General features: G+C 27.9%; 1 protein-coding gene across 1 annotated transcript in view; it reads left to right on the plus strand.

Moving 5' to 3' along the window:
* Positions 1–9,975: 9,975 nt before the first annotated feature.
* LOC112601856 overlaps positions 9,976–10,299 on the plus strand; it is a gene marked incomplete in the record, with an annotated part of 13,491 nt that continues 13,167 nt past the window's right edge. Inside the window, 1 exon segment of the mRNA XM_025349682.1 lies at positions 9,976–10,096.

Consider the following 10,299-nt stretch of genomic DNA (forward strand, 5'->3'; position numbering starts at 1 on the left):
AATACATTTATTAATTTATGAAAAAATTACTGATAAGTATAAATACATATTATAACAGTCAATAAAAAATTAACAGTGTTGCATTTGGACGCTGTTTTGAGATATTCAAATTTTAGATTAATGTTAAACAACAGTAAAAAATTCAGTATGCTCTCATAAATTATGTAATTTATAATAAAAATTATTTAAAAATATTATTGTTATTAAAATAAATATTAGTTAATTTTGGTACTTAACTAAATTAATTTATGTCATATAAAAATTATAATTTATAACAGGGTACCTATATTACAGTTTAAATTATTTAATTTAATTATGGAACTGGAACTGATAAATATATTTTTAGTATAAATGTTAAATATATTTTATAAAAACTGTTAAAAAATATTCGAGATTATAAATTTTCAATATAATATAAAATACACTTTCTACAAACTACTTTTATATCTCTCGCAGTTATAGTACCTTTTTGTATATTTGTTAATTTACGAGTCAATAATTGATAACTATAGATTGTTGATTAATGTAAAATGTAAATATAATCATTTGACATGTAAATACTAAAAGACGTATACCCAATGATAAGTGCATCATTGAATCGTTTGTGTTACCTATACTCGTGTTTTACAAGCATTCTTTGCTTGGAGGACATAATACGTAATTATTTTTTTATTATTTTAGTTTCACTAAGAAATACTTATGGCTTTATGAGAAGTATTGCAATCAATTATCAAACCTTAGTTATAAAAAAATCAAAAATTGTTCATGAATAAGTAACTTGTACCACTGTTATTACTTATTAGTAACTCTAGTATATACATTATACAATACATGATTATACAACAGTTAAATAATCCTATTTGTAACATAAAATTTATATATTCCACATTAGATTCATCATTATATTAATACAACACATTTATCAAAATATATGTAAACTATATGTTAACTATATGTTTAAAAACTAATAAATATTAATTAATATTCTCTATATTACGTTATTTTATTATATTCTTATCATGTAGGTTAGGTTAAATAGTATTATACGTATAATAGATAATATATTGTATTACAAAAATCAAAAATGTCTGTACGAGTAAATGGAATGTGCCTATTAACAATTTTTCAGATTATGAAATCAATAACTCATGAATATATTCATTTTTATAATTCATAAAATTTATAACAATAAAAAATTAAATTAAATATCGAAATATTTTAAATAATAGGTAGGCAGTTAATAACGTTTTTCACGAACTATTTTTCACTGAATAAAACAAATAAAAATCTTGATATTATAATTATTTATTACATCCATAGAATAAACAATAGTTATATATATGTGTGAGTGTGTATATATTTTATACCATATACTTAAATCATAATAATTTAGGTTTAATTCTAATAATCTTTAAGTTTATATTTATTTTAAAATTCTTTACAAAAAATTTTTTTTAAACAAAACATATTGATTTCAAATCGGTGATTTGGCAATTTATCTTTTGACTTGACACGTTTTCTCTATACATGAAGATTAAGGAATTGTAAGTAAGTATTTAGGTCATAGAAAGTAAAAATTACTTTAAAAATAATTGTATTGTAGTATTTTATTGCTTTGTTGTTTTGAAATAAATGTATTAAAATTCAGAATAGTTTTTATTTTTAGTTCTTCGTGATTCACAACTTATCCATAATACACATAAGTCGTATGTGAAAAATACATTTTCAGAGTCTCTGTCTTATATTCTAATCAGTATTATGAATTATAAAAAAAATTATAATCTGTATACAAATAATACAATAAGTAATTGTGTTGACATTTATTTATTTTAACTAGACTGGACGGCTTGAGTCTTGAGGAAGGGAGCGTCCATTGACACTATAAGTAGATATAAACCATTGGTTCCCAATTTCTTCTATTTTACGCCTCCTTTGTAGATTTTCAAAAATATCGCGCTCCCTCCTATAAATTAAAAATAATCGATCACTTTTTTTCGTGTACTCTACAAATAAACTATACAATATTCAGAATGACTAATTTTTTTGTTAAAATAATTTATCGATTATCCGTTATTGATAACCGATAATAGATAAAAGAAACCAGTCAATTAATTTTATTTTCTCTACGTTTTAAAATAAAAATTGTATATCATTGTAATTGCTCACGTCTCTCCAGCAATGTGTACACGCCCCCCTGTTTGGGAACCAGTGATATAAACAAATTCTTAAAATAATTAAGGAATTTTGGATATGCAATTTATTTACTAAATGATTGTTTTAGAAACAACACATACGGCGCTAATTTTGTTAAAACTATATCATGTTATATGAGTAATTAATTTTCGTTGAACTTTGATCGAATTTATTTGTTATTTTAGTATTATACATGATTTGTTAATTATTGATTTTTATTATTTATTTTCATATTTTAAAACCCAGGGAAGTCGCTCTGTTGTATACTTGTATAATAGGTGTCGAGTGTGATTTATTATTGAGTAAGTCATTATATTAGATATGATAAATTATAAAAGATTGTATATAATTGTAAATGAAAAATAATTTTCAATCTTTATTTCTAAAAATATTTCATCATTTATTTATATTACTATTATAGTATTACACTAATACGGTTAGACTAGTTTAAAATCAAATCGTAAGTTGTATAATAATTATTATAATTATTTTTTCGTATGATACTTAATACATTATATTTTATTACTAGCTGTTATTAACTTAAAAGTTATAATTGATAAATTTTCAAATAAATACCGATGTTCTGTAGTACAATATTTGAAATAGATTTGGGGAAAAATAACTTGAAATTAATTTGAATATTTTAAGAATTTCAATGTGTACCTGTAATAAATAATGATAAGTAATAACGAAAAATTAGAAGTGTTTACGTACCAAATTAAATAGACACTCCAAAAAATATTCTGTTTTAGAATACGTTATAAAAAATATAAGTCATTCAAAAAGTGAAAAACTTAATAAAACAATAACAAAATATTATACATTTTTTTCTTGAACATATTATTTTGCATTAAATTATTTAAAAATAATATTCTTAAAACATTTTTGATATAATAATAATGTTATAGAAACTTAAATAAATCCCTTTGTATAGCTTGATCACTGTGAAATTATATTCATAATTAATGTCAAACGAATTTTATTTTTTATAAACACAAAACTAATCAATGACTGAAAATTGCACGTGTATGTAAGTAATACGGAGAGACCAAAAATAATCGAAAAAAAACTAAAACAAAGTAGAACAATATATTTGCTAATTTATTACTAGTTGTTTATTACTAATTACATTTATTAAGGCTTTTTTTTCTTTTGAACGATTACCAGGACCCGGTGCTTTGCCACACTTCACAAAGGTGTCGTTTGTTATTTAAAAAAATATGATTCAATTGTGTGTCATCGTGTTATTTTGATTTTAGTTGGATCAGAAATCAGGGTCAAATTTTATTGTCTAAGGAAATAAATTATTAGATATATCATATATGTACTTAATTAAAATAAGTAACGGAACTTGAACAAGCCAATTATCATTTATCGTACATTACAAATATAAAACGAGATTATGATGAAACAAAAATAACATTGTTGTGTCATTGTCCATGGCCAATCATAGAGTAAACCTAACTTTATTACAATAACATTTTTAAATATACTAAACGTGACTGTTATTAGTACGAGTATTTTATTTGGTTTTTTTTATAGAAAAAGTGTTAAGTAAATAAAACGCATTAATTTTCCTAAAGAAAATACAATTTAAATTTATTACGAATTGCGTTTTAGATATTAATATATTACTACCATTATAATAAATGTATGATGTTAAGTGTTAGACCTACCAATTTGAAATGTTTAAATACTGTAGTGTGTTCCTATCGATGTTATAATACTGTATTTAGTTATTTTAATTACAGTTATAACAGATAGGGTGTATGCGGTCTGCAATTAATAAAAATATAATTCATTACGTCGTTTTGTACGGACACTGACAACAGTTTTTTGGTTTCTGATCATCAGATAGACGACGAGCAGTCATAAAATAAATTACTTCCCTTTCGGCTTCTTGAAGACTTTATAACTGGGTGTGTTGTAGCTATTTCTATGTAAGTAATGTAGATGGTATCGCTTATTGGTTTTTCATGTTTTTAAATTTCTAATCATGCATTTTGCAGTCATAGTAGCTCTTGAAATTAATGTAGCTATGTTTATTAGAATTTAGAATATAATATTATTATTTTATGCTCTGATACGTGATCTGCTGGATTTACATTAAGGCACCAGTACAGTCACAGTTACATAACTTGTAAGTATAATTTATACAAATATTAATTTTTTTAAATTAGATTTTTATTTTAGAACAGTAAGAAGAAGAACGTTAGAAATTGAATTCTAAACATTTATAATTTTATTACATTTGGTTGTGGTTAATGTGGATTGTAGTTGATCCAGTATAACAACGTTAATATTATTGTAATTTAGCCTAAATAGCTGATTTACTTAATGTCCTTGTTGATTTTAAATCGAATTTAAAAATTGGATTGTAATTTTGTTTTCATTTAATTTATTAATTAAATAAAAATAAACAATACAGATATATATCAAAGCCATAAGAATCAACAAAATATTTGTTTGAATTGGTTTTATTTTAATGCAGCTCATTTCATTATGTAATGTTAATAAAATAAACATTTTTTTTTTTTTTTAATGTTATAATTATATGAATTAATACAAGAATAATATTACTACTTTTTAATAATATACAACTAGACCTACGTGCTTGGCCTGCGTTTATCGTAGTTTTTAATTTTATACAAATTCACAATTGTTTGCATATTATTATACTTATTCAATATAAATATGTTCAGGTGTCTAGTATAATATATCTGTAGAAAAAGTTGATAAAGTAGGAAAAACGTAAATTCTTATTATATTGGTTAAATATATTTATTATAAATTTGGTTGTACTAGCATAGAAAATGAACAAATAATGTAAGAACTTATTTTCATATAATTTATGTATGTACGTATAATAGTATACATAACTTACTATTTACCACGTTTATATGTATCGTATATGCTGATTGTGATATGATTAAATATAATATTATATATTACTATAGGATAAACCACAACTATAGAGAAGATAGACATTGAAGCATATTACTGTTTTCACTTTCCATACACACAACACAATATTATGTTGAATATTACCTACTATAAATGGCAGGTCATTTAAGTATTCAAATCCGTTGAAGTGGAGGAAACTTAAATAGTACTAAAATATTATATTACATTTCAGGAAAAAATAAAGTTTTTTAGTAGACACCTGCTATAGTATATAATACATAGTACAATAATAATAATCAGTTATAAATAGATAAATAAATACGAAAAATATTTTCATAGACCTTAATTTTTGACTCATTATCAGCATGAGCACATGCAATGTTTTTTTGCTCTGGTGACTGGTGCACACAATTAGTGACAATTTTTTTCATATAATTCTTGCCAATTCCACCAAATGTAAAAACTTTTTATTTTTATTATAACAAAAACAAACTATCAGCAAAACCAAAGATAATAACAAAAAAATTTCAAATATTAAATTTTAATTTTTAGGGAGAATTTTGAAAATGTGTCTGGTGCGAAAGATTAAAAACAGTGTTAGCAAATTTAAAAATTAGATTAGCAAATTCTTAAAAATAAAAAGGTATCATTTAATACCGATTTTAAAATTTAAGAACAACTTGGGTAAGCTACATAAAATTGGTTCATCCATCCGTATTTAATTTATAATTCACAAATATTTACAAATAACTATTTATAAGCATTTTGAGTTAATATGTTAAAATGAGTGGGCGAAATTACGTTTATTATGTTTATTCCCAAGCGATATTTCAATAGCAAAACATACTATTCAAAATACTCAAAAATCACAGTTATTAAGTAAAAATCGTTTGTAATTTAAAAATGTTAAGAAGAAATATTACGATTGATGCTCGATAATAGACGGGTCACTAAGAACGGCAGAAATTGCAGTAGACCACTACGACCACTATTATCTACTACTAAATAGAAATAATCACGGAAATGCGCAGCAAACATCCGTCCAGTGTGAATAGACACTATTAAAACAATGTGTTAGTCAAATGTTCTCTAAAATTAATCATGGGTAGACGTTAACGGATTTTATCTACTCAGTGTAAATAAAAATGAATGGTCTAATCAAAAGTAGGCTGTTTGAAAAATATTATAATTATAAACGAATGTTCGCTTGTACTACACTTGGGCGGGATTAATTTATTCACCAAGTGTATAAAGTACTCAAAGTGTATGTCTACTGACTACTACTAGTTCAACTCCCAAGTTAATTAATGAATTTGATCATTTTATATCACGAGTTGAATCATCAAAATATGATTCATATTTATTCATAAAAATATAAAATGTAAAATTTCAGATAAATTATTGAATTAATTAATTCAATATTTAAACATGTTATTTATCCTAGTAAAATGTTTCAATTAATTCTTATTTATTTTGACATCATTACCTGTCAAAATTGGGCAGTACCATAGTGCAATGAACACATTGGCCGATAACTTTGTCTATAACAGCGTTTCTCAAACTGTGAGTCGCAACCCACTGGTGGGTCGTCGGTCAATTTTTAGTGGGTTGCGAACAATTTTTTAAATAATACAAATTCCAAGAAATGTATATTAAATTAATATTAAGTACATTATTATTAATAAAAGTACATCTGTAAAAATATATTGATTATAAACCTATACAATAATAAAAATAATAATTTAAACCTAATGAACAAATTTTGTTAAAAAAATTAAAATATATTATATTATATTATTTTAAATTAAACATTTTTTTTTTTTATTTAACTACTTTTTGAAAAGTGAAACCATGTAGGTCACTAAAGATTTTTCGATGGAAATTTGGGTTGTAATACTAAAAAGATTGAGAACCGCTGGTCTATAATATATTATATATTTCGATTTATACTACTACGGTTCACTATTCTATTCCACAAAGTTTCAAGACCATAAATAATATTAAATAAAGTTTATATTTTAAAGGAAATAAATTAACAAATTCCATAAAAATGTACCTATGTAATACGTATTTATACGACTACTAGTGATGAAAATAAATAAAATGCATATATAATATCAACTACCATTAGAACCTATAAAATATAGTTCGAGTACAAAATTCTTATAGAACGTGGCCAGTAAAAATGTAATAATATTTTTTTTTTGATTTATCGATTCTACTTCGAGGCTAGTGTTTGTGATTCAAATAATAGCCAATATATAGGCTTTAGTGTTTGAGCCAACTTCAAAATATTGTGTTCAATGTTCATTGAGGTAATTTAATAAATTATAATGGCAGTTATGCAGTTATGCTTAAACTTAATAAAATTTTATACGATTACAGTAGTAGATATATTTAATTGTAGAAAATACAGTTCATACTTATATTGTATTATAAGTAATTACCAATAATAAACAAGCAATGGTCAAATGGGCGAAACCTTAAACTAGCTCATTTCGCCCACAAATAATAAAAAATATGTGTAGCATAAAATCGTATTAATTCGTTTTATCAATGCATACAGATTACAATGATTTTATATCGTTAATAATCGTAAATCGTAACTTTTTATAAGGTAGGTTCACCAAAGTAAACCGTGAGCATCATATTTTAATAATAATCGTTCATTTATTTTGTTCCCGGTCAAAATCGGGTAACACAGCTTTAATAATATAGTATAAAAACGAGAATGAAATCACAATCCATTCAAGTATTCAACAGCTGTAGAACGATATTTTCTTATCTACAATAATTGCGTTTTATATCATATATACAAGAATTCGAACGATTTGACTGATTTGATGAAAAAAAAAAGCTATAACCTTAGGTTTATATTATAAATTATAATATATAAATGGGTTTCATTGATAAAATCAAATCGTATAGAAATATAAAATGCAATTCATGCGACATGAACATGAACAGTGAACAAGATTAAATTCAGTGTGTCGTATAAACAAATAGTACTGTTTTCAATAAGTTGAGTGGCAGAAAGAAGTCGTTGGATTCGCCGAAAACATTTTAATATCGCAGCCCGCTAATTATAGTTAATAATATCCCCAATCGTCGGAGTAGGTACATTAAAATGCGAATTTTAAAAATATATGTATAATTAATGAGTAATATGTTAAAAGTATGTGTACATCGGACGTTGCAATTACATATATAGTTATAGGTACCTATCGAAACTACATTATTATTATATTCGAACCATATAGACTATAAATGCAGACGATACAATGAGGGGTTGAAACCGAATTTATTTAGGTGAGGACTGAGGGTGAATTTCTGTATGATAAATCGCGTAAAACTGAGTAGGTTTGACCCACGTCTTCGTGCATATTACTGCGTATAGGTACCACCGCCGTAGTCGTATACGAAAACGTGTTTGTTATAACTTATAAATTATGACGTTTTGTAGTATACTGGTTGCTATTACTCTGACCAGGCGGTGTTTACCATTACCTACTTCGAAGATGCGATTGAATTCATTTTTACCATGTACTGTAATAATTAATAATTACGATTAGATCAAAACCATATTATTTTTCACAATTTATAAAAATATCATGATATACGAATAGTTTTAGGATTAGTGAAACAAATTTATAATTATATTAATATAAAATTGTTTAAATTGCTGAGTCTCATTGCAAAAATGAATTATGGAATATAAAAATTATAAAGTTTTTTTTCTTTTAATTTGTTTTATGCACTTGTTTTGATTTATGAATTGCGGTGTTACATCAGTCTTAATGCGGAGCAAACACCTAAACTAGAAATAATTATTTGTTATTACTTTATAGCATGTACTATAAAATATATTATATATACATTTATATACTAGAGCTATATAATTATTACAATTATTATAATTTGAAATTGTACGGGACCTTTAGTAAGACACGAAGTATTTTCATCTCGTACTCCGGACAACACTTGATCGAACAATTGAACGTCCTTGTATTTACAAGGGATGTCTGATAAACCTATTTTGTAGCACGTTATATAAATGTGCATATAAACACACACACGCACACACATATACAATTCATATGTATAGATGAACCGTTATGTTCTTCAACGGTGACGTATTTATACACTTTCCGCCCTATAGTGTAATTTAATGACTATCACTCACGCCCTTCCAATAATAAAAGTGAAAATAATCAATAATACTATATTCGTGTACTTTTATTTGGTTCGCGTTTCTAGTGTGAAACGTTTAAAGTCGTCTGCTGGACTTGGACATTATATGAACGTACCAAATGTAATATATAATATATATGTTTACGCAAAACGTACAAATTTTTACAACGCTTTGGCACCCCCAGAACGATGGCGTTCGCGCCCTCCGTTCTCCCCTCCCCAAAAATAACACCACTGTTCGTGGCTGACGAATTGCCAAACGGTTTCTCTCTCGACTCAATACAATCGTTGCGGTATCGCACCGGTCCGTCCAGGACCGTCGACGAAATAATGGCGAAACAAACGATGACGACGACGACGACGACGGCGCAAACCGAATCGTACGTAGAATGAAAAAACCCCGAGCGGCGACGTCGTCGTTCACGGTTAAACGCGCCGCGTGTGGGTCGCTGTCGTCCGTTCGGGTGCCGGCGACGACGGGCGAGGAGGGTCGGGCGAACTGGTTGGCACTACGGCGACAGGGGGCGAGCGGGCGGCGGCCGGCGTGTTTCGACGTTACACACGCACGCGTATAATAATATATAATAACGCTGGCGTACAAAAGAATAAGAATATTACACGTACACAACGACGAGCAGTGTAATATTATTATTATTATTAACAGTCGGGCGACGGTCGTGTCCAAGGGCAAGCGTCTCGTCTGCTGCTGCGGCTGGTTCGCTCGGCCGCGTAGCGCGCGCACGCACGCACTCGCACACGCACGTCACGACGACCCGCCGGCGGCACGCACGCACCGCAGCAACATGGCACGGCACGGATGACAACGGTGTGCGGCGGCGCGGCGACCGCGACGGCGGCTGCCGCCGCCGTCACGGCGTCAGAGCGCGTTCGGTTCTCGGCGGCGGCGGCGGGCGGCGCGGCAGGCGGGCAGCCGCAGAACGCCGCGATGTAGGTGGTGGAGCGGCTGGTTTTGGGGGAGCGACGGCGTTTCGGTCGGTCGGCCGCCAAGGC

Source organism: Melanaphis sacchari, unplaced genomic scaffold (assembly GCF_002803265.2).
Source record: "Melanaphis sacchari strain LSU unplaced genomic scaffold, SCAv2.0 Contig7_pilon_pilon, whole genome shotgun sequence".
NCBI lineage: Eukaryota > Metazoa > Arthropoda > Insecta > Hemiptera > Aphididae > Melanaphis > Melanaphis sacchari.